Here is a 14,349-nt window from a genome sequence, read left to right as displayed (position 1 = left end):
AAGCGTCCTACCAGCTGTTTTCCCGTGATTCTGGCCCAAAATGTGACTCCTCCACCTCCTTGCTGACGTCGCAGCCTTGTTGGGACATGGTGGCCATCCACCAACCATCCACTACTTCATCCATCTGGACCATCCAGGGTTGCTTGACACTCATCAGTAAACAAGACTATTTGGAAATTAGTGTTCATGTATGTCTGGGCCCACTTTAAAGGGACTCTGTCACCTGAATTTGGAGGGAACAATCTTCAGCCATATGGGCGGGGTTTTCGGGTGTTTGATTCACCCTTTCCTTACCTGCTGGCTGCATGCTGGCTGCAATATTGGATTGAAGTTCATTCTCTGTCCTCCGTAGTACATGCCTGCACAAGGCAATCTTGCCTTGCGCAGGCGTGTACTATGGAGGACAGAGAATGAACTTCAATCCAATATTGCAGCCATCATGCAGCCAGCGGGTAAGGAAAGGGTGAATCAAACACCCGAAAACCCCGCCCCTATGGCTGAAGATTGTCCCCTCCAAATTCAGGTGACAGAGTCCCTTTAACTATTTCTGCTTGTGAACACTGTTTAAGGGTGGCTGAATATTAGGTTTATGCACCACAGCAAGCCTTTGAAGGATCCTACACAATGATGTCTAGGACCACCTCTTTGGACTAGTTACCTGGACCCCAGCCACGCTGTCTACTATGTTTACTGCAGGAGCTGGTCTGTGATTCATAATTTTGGCAGCATGAATCAGCTGACAGGTTCTTATTAAATACTTCTGGTATGTACTGTGAGGCCCAGCTCCTGCAAATTAGAAGCTGCATCTCTCTTGCCCATGTATGTACGATCTGTTTTATTGTGGACGAGGGATGGGTTGAGTGGGGGATGGGGGAGCAGGTAGCGGAGAGGTGTTTGAACATGTATAAGGTTAACTGCAGGCTTATGGAGGCTGCTACTCTATCTTGAGAGTATCATTCGTAAGGTATATTTCAGAGTTTTTGTATATTCATACGTACTGCCAAATAGTTAGGCTTGAGGTGAAAAAATATAAACAGTGAGGAAATTGCTATATATGTATATGTATGTGTATATATATATATATATATGTATGTGTATATATATATATATATATATATATATATATATATATATATATATATATATATATATATATATATATATATATATATATATATTTTCGCTATATTAAAAACTAAATGTAAATTTCTATGTACTCCAAAATGTTAACTTAAAGAAAGAAAAGAATCCAGCATGTCCCTCAAATAACATGCTGACTTGCATGGGTGGGATAAAAAGCCCGTTAAAGGGGTATTCCTGTAACAAGCAGCTATCACTTACCTACGGGATATCTTCATGATCTGTGGATTTTGACCAGAGATCCCCGCTGATGAGCAAGGTGATGCACTATCGTCCCATATCTGAATGGTGCATGCTCGACCGCTGTTCCGTTTGTCACTGCAGAAAATGGTACAGCCATAGCTCAGGTGACCAGCTGCCAAATGGCACAGTGGGTAGTGGGTGCTGGGTATACAATAGGGCAGTGATTTTAAATGTTCCAAAGCCAAATACCCCATTTTCAAATTAATGACTTAAAAGCATTTGCAAGGTTATTATCATACAGATTAGGCTAGTTTCACATTTGCGTTCGAATCTGCAGCGTTTAACCCGCAACCGCAATTGCAGGAAAAAATGCATAGAAACCCGTACAAATGCAGCGTTTTTAGATGCATGCGGGAACGCATGCGGTTTATAAAACGCCGCGTTTTCACGCTTTTCCATGCGTTTTTTCATGTGTTTGCGTTTTTTGCGCCCATGGTGGAAAACTTTACAGGAGAAAAACCTAGATAACCAGACACCGCCAATGGGACTACAGAGGGCGTGTATTATGGGATATCTATATATAGACCCTAGGACTGCTGAAATGTTAAGTGTGCTACTGTATCCTGTGTCATGATGGATCTTCGCATGGAGAGCTTTTATTTCAACCTGGATTTAAGCATCAAGCTGTTTCTTGCCTGTGCGTTTGCTTGGGAGCAGCACAGAAATCGCGAAAGACGGAGAAGGACACGGCATAGGCGTTTTTGGCGACACCCCATTATCGAACTCGCCAACCCGGAGAAATTCTTGGAATATACCCGGATATCGCAAGACTCTTTTTGTGATTTTGTTTGGTCGTGTCCAGGGAGCCATACGGAGACAGGACACCCAGCTCCGTAGAGCGATTCCAGCAGAGGAATATCTGCTGGTTACATTAAGGTACGTAACAATTCTAAACAAATGCCAGTCATAATTATTGTTGGTCTGACATGTATTCTTTGTATTTTCCTTTATGTCTTTAGCAGAACAACACCATAAATATAATTGATTGTAATTTATTTTTTATTTATTTTGTTACAGATTTCTGGCAACCGGAGAGAGCTTATGATCCCTGCACTTCCAATATCGGCTTGGAATTTCCCCACTGTCCGGAATAGTTGCGAACACTTGCCGGGCTTTGTGGAATGTTCTCCGGATTGAATTTATACCTCTACCCACCACGGACATGTGGATGGGAATTGCAGAGAAATTCTGGAGTGTGTGATTTCCCCAACTGTTTGGGTGCGGTGGATGGAAAGCACACACACACATTATCAAACCAGCCAGAACAGGATCGGAGTACTTCAACTACAAAAAATATTTTTCTGTTGTGCTCATGGCAATAGCAGATGCGGACTGTTGCTTCCTCGCCGTGAACATTGGAGCTTTTGGCCGTGGCAATGATTCCCAGACTTTCAAGAACTTGGATATGGGCCGCCGTGTGTATGGCAAAAATTTAAATTTTCCACGGCCACGACCTCTCCCCAACACTGAAGGCCCACCTATTCCATTTGTTATGGTTGGGGATGAGGCCTTTCAGATGTGTGAAAACCTACTGAAGCCATATTCCAGTCGGGACTTGAACCACACTAAAAGGATCTTTAACTACAGACTGACCAGGGCCCGAAGAACAGTTGAGTGTTCCTTTGGCATTCTGGTTTCAAAATGGCGCATTCTTGCAACAGCCATTAATCTAAAAATGGAGACAGTCGATGAGGTAGTCAAAGCCTGTGTGGTTCTCCACAATTACATAATGGCTAAGGAGCAACCCAACATTGAGCTGGATGAACCAGTTGCAAACCCATTGCCAGATTACCAGCATCACCCACTGCGGTCAACTGCTGAAGTTGGCCACATGCGGGACCAATTTGCTGCCTTTTTTGATTCTGATATTGGACGTGTGGCATGGCAGGACAATATTGTGTAAAATGTCCTGTTGGGTTTGGGTCTGTACCAGTTATGTTTTAAATGTTACTAATATTTGTTGTTAATAAACTATGTGTTTTGTTATCTTGACCGTGTCTACTATGTATTTCCTCTACAAACCACTTAGTGGTAAGGTTGACGTCATTGTGTCCTGATTCTGTTCTGCAGTATCTATTGGACGCAGACTGAAGAGACGATGGCTGTTTAATACAAAATAGATCTATACTCATCCAGTCAGGTGTCAGAAATAATGAATTCATGATGCACATATAACAGCCTCATGAATTCACTATTTCTGACACCTGTCCAGGTGAGTATAGATATGCCTTGTATGACCTCCATCGTCCCTTCACTTTGTGTGAAATAGATTACACAGAAGAGAAAAATGGAGGTTGTACAAGGCAGTTCTCTACTTACCAGGTCAGGTGTCCTAACTAATGAGTTTTTGGACACATGACCTGTTGAGTATAGTTCTGCTTTGTATTGCCGCCATTTTATATTTAGTCTGCAACACTAGTCACCGAGTAAGCAGAAGGAAGAGATTATGGAGAAAATACAAGTATAATTTTTTTTGGCCACCTCGTATCTCTATAACAAACACACACAAAGCTGCAGTGTTGTACTTGCTAACTACTGGAGCTATGAGGTGGCAAAAAAAAAAGTGTGCGGCTCAGTGTTTTATTTGGCGCACGGTGTGTGTGTTGCCGGCGGCGAAATACACAATTAACCAAACATTTTTTTGGGAAAAAAACATTATTATTTATTTTTACAACAACAACAAAAAAAATTAACTGCACCTGCTTGGGGTAGAGTGCCGGAAACGGAGGGTATGTAGCTATGAAGCTTGACTCACTGTGGACGACGCAGGGGTGGCAGGAGAAGGGGCAATTAAATTACTGGGGTCTGGCAGTTCGGGGATGGGGCTCAACAATTGAGAGGGCAGAGACACACTGGAAGGGTGACACAAACTAGACATTACAGACACATTGGGAGGTGGGGGGGAGGGATAGCAATAGTCTTCTGTTTCTTCTTGCCTTTCCCTTTTTGGGATCGGCGCTGCGGTATGGGGAGCTTCGTTGGGCTCATTTCTAGCGGCCTGGCCATGGTGAGTGACCTGTCAGGGTCCGTGTGCCGCTGCATGGTTGTGGTGGTGGGGAAGGCCATGCCAGGGTTGGTGTGCTACTGCATGGTTGTGGTGGTGGGGAAGGCCATTCCAGGGTCCATGTGTCCCTGTTGCTGCATGGTTGTGGTGGTGGGGAAGGCCATGCCAGGGTCTGGTTGCTGCTGCTGCTGCATGGTGGTGGCAGTGGAGGAGGTCCAAGCAGCAGTTGTCATGGTGGTGGCGGTGGGCTGTCCAACAGCACTCAGCATGGTGGTGGTGCTGTAGTGGTGTCCGGCAGTGCTTGGAATGGAGGTGGCCATGCATTGGTATGCAGCAGAGGTTGGCATTGAGGTCAAGCATGACAGTGTAGGCACAGGTGGATATGCCGCCACTGTCTGCTGAAAATACAGACTCTGCTGCATAGCCTGCACATAAGCAGCATTGCAGGCCTGCATGACACTAAGCTGGAGTTCAGTAGTAAGGTATTCCGACATGCTCAGTTCAATTTGATTAAAAAAAATGATGTGCTGGCCTCTGGAGGTCAGCTTTTACTTGGTCAAGGCTTTTGGTGACCTCCTGGATACGTGTATTCATATGGCTAATGGCAGTATCCAGGCGGTCACCCATCACCTTGAGTCCATATTGAAAAGCCGAGCTCAAGTGCAAAAACTAGGGCATGAGTGACCTGTCCGAGGCCCTCTGCCGCTGCCGGGAAGAGCCCCCCAAAAAAGGGGCAGAGGACTGGGAAAGGGGAACACCTGATGGACCAGCTTCCTGGTCTCCAGTTAGTGTGGCAGGCCCACTTGCTGCAGCGCTGCTGGATGGCTGGGAAGGGTCCGTGGCTGTCTGATGAAGGACCGCTCCAGAACCAGGGTCAAGAGTGCTGCTCCATGTACTGTGAAAAAAGAAAAAAAAATTAATACCAAACATATACAAAACGCCAACTGAATAGAAACAGATTATGGCAATACCACAAAACCTAATACACCGAAAAAATACTTACGTTCTCTGGGCAAGGAACGGTCTCAAAAATGCCAGAATGCGGTGGTATTTATATTTTCGGATCCTTGTTCCAGAACCACTAGGAAAACCGCTCTCTTGACGAAGGTCCTTGTTGAAGCGGTCCTTCATCACACGCCAATGTGTTTTGACACCACTGTTGAAAAAACAAAAAATAATGGTAAGACAATGGACTTTTGGCCGTGCTCACACAACTGTGTGTGATGAGAGAAAGTCCCAAGAGTTTCTCTCATCACACACAGTTGTGTGATCCCGGCCAAGGTCTCTGCTGCATCACACTGCATTGCAATACTTATCAAATGCATTTCGGACCCGAGTCGGGGCGTTGTCCCAGCCATCCCACATCGCTTTGGCCACCTCATTCCATAGCCGCCGGATCGTCACGTCAGAGTGCTGCGGAACCCGGGTGTCCCACAACGGGACTCGCTCATGGACCAGGGAGATAAGGAGGTTATTTTCAATGAAGTCCTCATCCCGTTCTGGAACCTAAAAAATAAATAAAGACATTAATGTTGGAGCCATTAACATAAGGAAAAGAAAGAAAACAGAGGCAGAAAAATGGCATGAATATAAAAAGTCAAGAAAAAAAAAGGAGTCCAGAAGAAAAATGTAAAGAAAGAGGAAAGTAAAGAAATGAAGATTCAAGAATAGTAAAGTAAGGATACAATAAACAGTCAGCCATGTATACGTACACGCTGCTGCCTTGCCACCCGACCGTGAACCCGCTGCTCCTGTTCAGCCTCTGCCGCAGTGGAAGAAGTGCTCTAAAAAAAAAAAAGGGAAAAAGTTTGTCATGTGTAGATGTGACAGTGAATACTTGCCAATCTGAGGTGGTGAGTACTCACTTCACCGACATGTTCGGCTTGTGCAGGCCCAGGCCTTTGCTCTTCCTCAGAAGAAGTTGACATTCTGATGCATGCAGAAAGAAATGGCAGAAATTAGGACATATAGAGATAAAATATAGAAAATAAAGACATTGGCTAGGATATACTCACATTGTTCAGAGTGTATATTCCTTCCTGCTTGTGTCTGCTCTTCTGCATCTGGAAAGCTTCTCTGTCTGCTGAGTAGTGACCTGCAAATGTCCACTCCCTCCCTTTATCACTTTGTATGTGGGGGGTGGCTAATCAGTGTCTAGACATGTTTTCCTGTGGTGCAACGCATGCGTTCACAAACGCAAGCAAACGCATGTGTTCACATAGACCGTAATGCGTTTTTGCCGCATTCCTTCCGCTAACAACTGCATACGTTTCTAGGCAGCAAATTGATGCCTCTAAAATTACTACATGTTGCGTTTACCGCACCAAACCGCGGACGAAACGACGCATGCGTCGTCAAATGCGGCGAAACGAAACCGATCGCAGACACTTGCGTCCCTAATGTTAAATATAGGAATACACAACGCATGCGAATAATTGCGGAAGAAACGCTGCGGACACAACCGCAAATGTGAAACCGGCCTTACCTATGAAACACAGAAAATGAGGCCATTGCGAGTAGTGTCTATAGATATTCATGTATCCGGTAGAATATACATATCATGGATTGAGAATCTAGGCCATGAAGGAAGCCAGACTTGGATGGGCCCCTGTGCAAGAGTGGGCCACCTCCCTCTTATATAATAATCTTTATTTTATTTTTTATTTTTTTTATATAGCGCTAACATATTCCGCAGCGCTTTACAGTTTTTGCACACATTATCATCACTGTCCCCAATGGGGCTCACAATCTAGAATCCCTATCAGTATGTCTTTGGAATGTGGGAGGAAACCGGAGTACCCGGAGGAAACCCACGCAAACACGGAGAGAACATACAAACTCTTTGCAGATGTTGTCCTGGGTGGGATTAGAACCCAGGACCCCAGCGCTGCAAGGCTGAAGTGCTAACCACTGCGCCACCGTGCTGCCCATAAACAGTACAATATCCTTGAATCACTATGTACAGACAAAGGCAGCATCTTATTCATTTATCAATCTATCACTCTTTGTTATATACATTTTGTGATTAAGGATAATGTCACATTTGCATATAGCTGAAAAGTGGGACATAGGAATTGGTTACTGGTGGGCACTTGGCACACCAGTTTGACACTGAATGAAGCAGAAGTAAACCCAGCACCTCCCTGATTATGACAAGTTTCAGAGTATCAGTGAAAAAATGTCATAACAATGGCTTCAAAGGTCTTTTCTTCACCCTTTGAGTTGTTTTTTTCCTTTTACTAATTGCAACTTAAAAGCAAAATGACTTTAGAAAAGCGCATGTTGCATGTGTAATTGATTTGGGGCAAGCAGCATAGGAAAATCAACCTTCAACTGGCTAAATTATAATAAATGATTAAAGGGGTGTTCTCAAGTTTTAAAAGTTATCCCCTATCCTTGGGATAGCGGATAACTTTCAAATCACTGGAATCTCACCACCGTGGCCCCCACCGATCCTGAGAATGCCCCTGCTAAAACGAGCAGAGGTCAAACATGCACCCTGCCTCAAGTCATTCTAATAAGAGCGCCAAAGATCAACCTAGTGCTGCGTTCAGCAATCTACGACGCTCCCATTAATCACGAGGTGAGTCTGCCCCATACCCAGCAGATATTGGCTATGACACAGCCAGGACCTATCTACAACAACCAACTGCAACTGTTCACCTGTTGAATGCTGCTATCAAACTCTAATAGTGGCAATAACAGTGTGCCGAGTCGACATGGGGGCACATACGGTAATTTTATACATCTATTAGCGCACCCTTGATGCCATCATAGGGCACCAATTGGATGCTCTGACAGCCAGGGGTCTGTTGAAGACCTCCATATGTCATCATGGAGCTCCTTTGATACCAAGCGTGTGGCTCTGCATCAAAGGAGACAGTGATGTTTACTATTACTATGTGTAGAAATACCGTGGTGTTGCGTTATATAGTACACGTGATCAGACAATTGCGGGTTCATGTGCTCAAATGGGACTAATAAATACAGTGAAAAGTTAAAAATAAAAATTCAAATCACCCCACTTTTCACGAATTAAAAATTAAGATAATCAGAAATAAAAAAAAAATATACAGATGTGGTATTGCCTCGTACATGCAAGTCCAATCTTTCAAAATATAAAAATTATAAAAAAAATTCAATAAATTCCGTAAACAAAAAAACCCCAAATGTCATACCTCCAAATTGTATCAATAAAAACATTCTCGTCTTGCAAGAAATGATCCCTCACCCAGCTTTGTTGACTGAAAAATGAAAATGTAATGGATCTCTGAAAATGGTACACAATGAAAAAAAAAATGTTTTTTTTTTTTTTTTTTTTTTTTTACACCTTCAGGTGCTTTTCAGGAATTAGTGCAAAGTGGCATAACAGGAATGAAAAAGTAGATTTTTTTTTACCATCTAAATGTTGGTAACTTCTGATCAGGCCGCTATAGCTGACAAACTTTAAGACCCTTATTTGGCCATGAACCGCCATTACAAACATCAGGACCACATGATCAAGATACGATTAGAGAACACGGCACTCAGTAAATATGAGGATTGGCGGTGCTCAAGTAGGGTGTCCACCCCGTAGATAACAGATGAATAAAACTTGGCACTCTATTTGAGAAGAAAAGCTTCTTAGTTTATTGATGCATCCAGACAAACAAAAGTGCTAAACGTTTTCGGTCCACACCGGACCTTCGTCAGAGCGTTTCTTTGACATTGACTGGATGAGGAAGCCAGAAAGCCTGGATGAGCGTTAGCAAGAACAGAAAATCCAAGAGCTGCAGTATGCTGGAGGATCACAATGGAGAGTGCCGCGTCATGAAAAGGCACAGAGCCTGAGGGGAGTAGCGGCGCTGGATCTCTGCCCTGCTCCACTGAGCGCTTAGGATCCAGCGCCGCTACTCCCCTCAGGCTCTGTGCCTTTTCATGACGCGGCACTCTCCATTGTGATCCTCCAGCATACTGCAGCTCTTGGATTTTCTGTTCTTGCTAACGCTCATCCAGGCTTTCTGGCTTCCTCATCCAGTCAATGTCAAAGAAACGCTCTGACGAAGGTCCGGTGTGGACCGAAAACGTTTAGCACTTTTGTTTGTCTGGATGCATCAATAAACTAAGAAGCTTTTCTTCTCAAATTGAGTGCCAAGTTTTATTCACATGATCAAGATCTCAGGGTGCCAGCGGGGAGTGGGGTTTCAGAGGGAACCCCATCAATTTTCTAGTCACTATTGACAGCAGCATCTAAGGGGTTAAATAGCCATGGTAGACTCCAACACTGATCTTGGCTGATGCAGCAAGATGTCAGCTATAGTGTACAGCTGACAGCTGCTGGATTGTCACCAGTCGGAGGATGCTATTCTCTTATCGCAGGTCAATAAAAAGACGTATTGGTGGTCATTAAGGGGTTAAGTGGGTCTCTACTCTATTGGGTGCAGCACTGCATGGCAACCACAATTCAAAACAGTACATTTAGTAGAAGCAACCCAAAACCCCTGCTATCAGACTAAGCTCCCTTGGCTTATTAACCGCTTCATGGCTTGCCAAAATTTTTCAAATCTGACCAGTGTCACTTTATGTGGTAATAAATCTGTAACGCTTCAGCGGATACCACTGACTCTGACATTGTTTTTTTTGTGACACATTGTACTTTATGATAATTGTAAATTTATGTCCTATATTTTCTGCTTTCATTCGTAAAAATATCAGAAATTTGACAAAAATGTCAAAAAGTTTGCAATTTTCAAGCTTAGACTGATTATCCCTTTAATCCAGATAGTCATATCACACAAAAACATTAATAAATAACATTTCCCTCATATCTGCTTTACATCAGCACCATTGTAAAATTTTATTTTAACTTGTTTGCATTTTAGAAGGTTTTAAAAATGTAGCAGTAATTTTTCCTTTTTTCAAGAAAATTTACAAAACTTATTTTTTTAGGGACTTATTTAGTTTTGAAGTGACTTTGGAGTTGCTATACAGCTCTGGCAAAAATTAAGACAACTGCAAAATGTTCAGTTTGTCTGATTTTTCTCTTTATGTAGGTTTATTTTGAAGTAACATAGCAACATATAGTAACATAGTTAGTAAGGCCGAAAAAAGACATTTGTCCATCCAGTTCAGCCTATATTCCATTATAATAAATCCCCAGATCTACGTCCTTTTACAGAACCTAATAATTGTATGATACAATATTGTTCTACTCCAGGAAGACATCCAGGCCTCTCTTGAACCCCTCGACTGAGTTCGCCATCACCACCTCCTCAGGCAAGCAATTCCAGATTCTCACCGCCCTAACAGTAAAGAATCCTCTTCTATGTTGGTGGAGAAACCTTCTCTCCTCCAGACGCAAAGAATGCCCCCTTGTGCCTGTCACCTTCCTTGGTATAAACAGATCCTCCGCGAGATATTTGTATTGTCCCCTCATATACTTATACATGGTTATTAGATCGCCCCTCAGTCGTCTTTTTTTCTAGACTAAATAATCCTAATTTCGCTAATCTATCTGGGTATTGTAGTTCTCCCATCCCCTTTATTAATTTTGTTGCCCTCCTTTGTACTCTCTCTAGTTCCATTATATCCTTCCTGAGCACCGGTGCCCAAAACTGGACACAGTACTCCATGTGCGGTCTAACTAGGGATTTGTACAGAGGCAGTATAATGCTCTCATCATGTGTATCCAGACCTCTTTTAATGCACCCCATGATCCTGTTTGCCTTGGCAGCTGCTGCCTGGCACTGGCAGCTCCAGGTAAGTTTATCATTAACTAGGATCCCCAAGTCCTTCTCCCTGTCAGATTTACCCAGTGGTTTCCCATTCAGAGTGTAATGGTGATATTGATTCCTTCTTCCCATGTGTTTTTCCTTACATTTATCATTGTTAAACCTCATCTGCCACCTTTCAGCCCAAGTTTCCAACTTATCCAGATCCATCTGTAGCAGAATACTATCTTCTCTTGTATTAACTGCTTTACATAGTTTTGTATCATCTGCAAATATCGATATTTTACTGTGTAAACCTTCTACCAGATCATTAATGAATATGTTGAAGAGAACAGGTCCTAATACCGACCCCTGCGGTACCCCACTGGTCACAGCGACCCAGTTAGAGACTATACCATTTATAACCACCCTCTGCTTTCTATCACTAAGCCAGTTACTAACCCATTTACACACATTTTCCCCCAGACCAAGCATTCTCATTTTGCGTACCAACCTCTCGTGCGGCACGGTATCAAACGCTTTGGAAAAATCGAGATATACCACGTCCAATGACTCACTGTGGTCCAGCCTATAGCTTACCTCTTCATAAAAACTGATTAGATTGGTTTGACAGGAACGATTTCTCATAAACCCATGCTGATATGGAGTTAAACAGTTATTCTCATTGAGATAATCCAGAATAACATCCTTCAGAAACCCTTCAAATATTTTACCAACAATAGAGGTTAGACTTACTGTCCTATAATTTCCAGGTTCACTTTTAGAGCCCTTTTTGAATATTGGCACCACATTTGCTATGCGCCAGTCCTGCGGAACAGACCCCGTCGCTATAGTAAAATGTAAATTGTTCTTTTATTCTATAAACTACTGACAACTTGTCTCCAAATTTCCAAGCAATACATTTTGTATTTATTTTCTGAAAATGAGAAAATGGTCAAAGTAACAAAAAACATGCATTGCTTGCAGACCTCAAATTATGCAAAAAAAGAACAAGTTCATAATCATTTAGAAAAAACAATACTAATGTTTTAACTCAGGAAGAGTTCAGAAATCAATATTTTGTGGAGTAACCATGATTTTTTTTATCACAGCTTTCATGCACCTTGGCATGCTTTCCACCAGTCTTTCACACTGCTTCTGGCGCAAAATGGAAGCAGTTCTTCTTTGTTTGATGGCTTGTGACTATCATCCTCCTGATTACATTCCAGAAGTTTTCAATGGTGTTCTGGTCTGGAGATTGGGCTGCCCATGAGGCCGGTTTCACACGTCAGTGACTCCGGTATGTGAGTTGACAGTTTCCTCACGTACCGGAGACATGGACTCACGTAGACGCATTAAAATCAATGTGTCTCTGCACATGTCAGCGTGTTTTCGCAGATCGTGTGTCCGTTTGGAAAACACGGAGACATGTCAGTGTTCGTGGGAGCGCACGGATCACACGGACCCATTAAAGTCAATGGGTCCGTGTAAAACACGTATCGCACATGGATGCTGTCCGTGTGCAGTCCGTGTGCCGTGCAGGAGACAGCGCTACAGTAAGCGCTGTCCCCCAGCTTGTGGTGCTGAAGCCCCATTCATTTCTTCTTCCCAGCAGCGTTCGCTGGAAAGAAGGAATGAAAAATCATTTAAAAAAAATTTTTTTTTGTTTTCTAAAAATAAAGTTGCCGGTAATCTGCCCTCTCCCACCCCCTCATTACAGTGATGAATATGCGGCTCCACCTCCCATAGGGGTGGAGCCTCATATTAATTACTGTAATAAGCGGCACTACGTGACCGCTCATACAGGAAGAGCTGAGAGGATGGAAGCGCCGAGGGAGCTGGGTAAGTATTTTAATGCCAGCAGGCGGGCGCACAGGGAAGGGGCCGATTACCGGCAACTTTATTTTAAAAAGAAAAAAAAAGATTTTTCATTCCTTCTTTCTAGCGAACGCTGCTGGGAAGAAGGGATGAATACCGGCTTCAGCACCGCATGCAGGGGACAGCGCTTAACTGTAGCGCTGTCTCCTGCACGGTCCGTATGGTCCTCAGTCGGCACACGGCTGCCGCACGTGTGCCACACTGATGTGCTACGTAAGCACACGGATAATTCCGGTACCGATTTTTTTCCGGTACCGGAATTATCTGGACGTGTGGGACAGGCCTGATAGGATTTTGATGTGGTGGTCTCTTAATTTTTGCCAGAGCTGTATATTCGAAAACCTCAAAAGTGATACCATTTTATAAAGACAGCACCCCTCAACATATTCAAAATTGCTTTCAGGTCATTTATTAACCTTTTAGGAATTTAATGCAAAGTGGCATAACAGGAATGAAGAAGTTTAGTTTTACCATCAAAATGTTGATGACTTTAAAGTCATTATTAAGCCATGACAAACATCAGGACCACATGATCAAGATCTCAGGGAGCCGATGGGGTTAAATAGGGAGCCCCCCCACACTGTTAACCACCTAGCTGCTGTAGTCATTGACAGCAGCATTTAATAAACGAGTATAGTCAGTACCAGCACTAATCGTGGCTGATACAGAAAGTTGTCAGCTATATTGTACAGCTTACTGCTACAGTATTGCCACCCATAGGCGGATGCAATTCTCTTATAACGCAGGTCAGTAAAAAGTTGAATTGGTGGACACTAAGGAGTTAAGATGACTGTCGCTGTATAATGCCAGTGATTCTAAAAAAAATCTTGTCTTGGTATTGGAGAGCAAAGCAATAGAGTTGCCTTATTGAATCCCAAAAATGACTGGAACCCATCTGTTGGGCTAGAGCACTGGATTACGGAATGTTATGCAGTGGTTGCTCCTAGTAAAACATGCTTCTCTGTTATATGGAAGAAATGAATTGCAGTGGGAAGCCTCAATTGCGGTGTAGAATGAGCGAGCAATCTGTGGCCAAACATGTTGCAAAGTCTGTGTTGTTGCTTAGTCAAAAGAAAAATACCTCCAAACGTGTTATGATCCTGTTCATATCAGTTCTGTACTGCATAATTTGTATGGGGAAGGAGGAAGACTTTAGAAAGGTTACACAAGTCATGTCTTAGGCTATGTGCACATGCTGCAGATTACTCTTCAGATTTTTCCGGACTGATTTTGGTAAATCCGCAGGTAATCCGCAGATGTACTGCGTTTTTTTTTTTTTGTGCGGATTTCACCTGCGGTTTGACACCTGCGGATTCCTATTGTGGAGCAGGTGTAAACCACTGCGGAATCCGCACTAAGAATTGACATGCTGCAGAATAAACAACACTACGTTTC

General features: G+C 43.2%; 1 protein-coding gene across 4 annotated transcripts in view; it reads left to right on the top strand.

Annotated features, from left to right (window-relative positions):
- ADCY4 (adenylate cyclase 4) overlaps window positions 1-14,349 on the top strand; it is a 151,420-nt gene that overhangs the window by 31,583 nt on the left and 105,488 nt on the right. The window lies entirely within an intron of this gene.

This window comes from Ranitomeya imitator, chromosome 1, assembly GCF_032444005.1.
Source record: "Ranitomeya imitator isolate aRanImi1 chromosome 1, aRanImi1.pri, whole genome shotgun sequence".
Lineage (NCBI taxonomy): Eukaryota > Metazoa > Chordata > Amphibia > Anura > Dendrobatidae > Ranitomeya > Ranitomeya imitator.
Note: the sequence above shows the minus strand (reverse complement) of the source record. Positions and strands in the feature narration are given on the sequence as shown.